Source organism: Fundulus heteroclitus, chromosome 11, assembly GCF_011125445.2.
Source record: "Fundulus heteroclitus isolate FHET01 chromosome 11, MU-UCD_Fhet_4.1, whole genome shotgun sequence".
NCBI classification, from domain to species: Eukaryota; Metazoa; Chordata; class Actinopteri; order Cyprinodontiformes; family Fundulidae; genus Fundulus; species Fundulus heteroclitus.
The window spans coordinates 12,494,185-12,494,431 of NC_046371.1; positions in this window are offsets into that span (position 1 = coordinate 12,494,185).

A 247-nucleotide genomic window follows, 5' to 3' on the forward strand; every position below is an offset into this window, starting at 1 on the left:
AACAGTTTTGGAAGTGAATAGAAGTGGAATGCAGCTCTCCATGGTGCTGATTTGGGATTCAAAGCCATAGCGCTAACAAGGCTCTCGCAAACATTTATATTTATCTATCTATCTATCTATCTATCTATCTATCTATCTATCTATCTATCTATATATATATATATATATATATATATATATATATATATATATATATATATATATATATATATATATATATATATATATATACACACTTCCGCTTTGT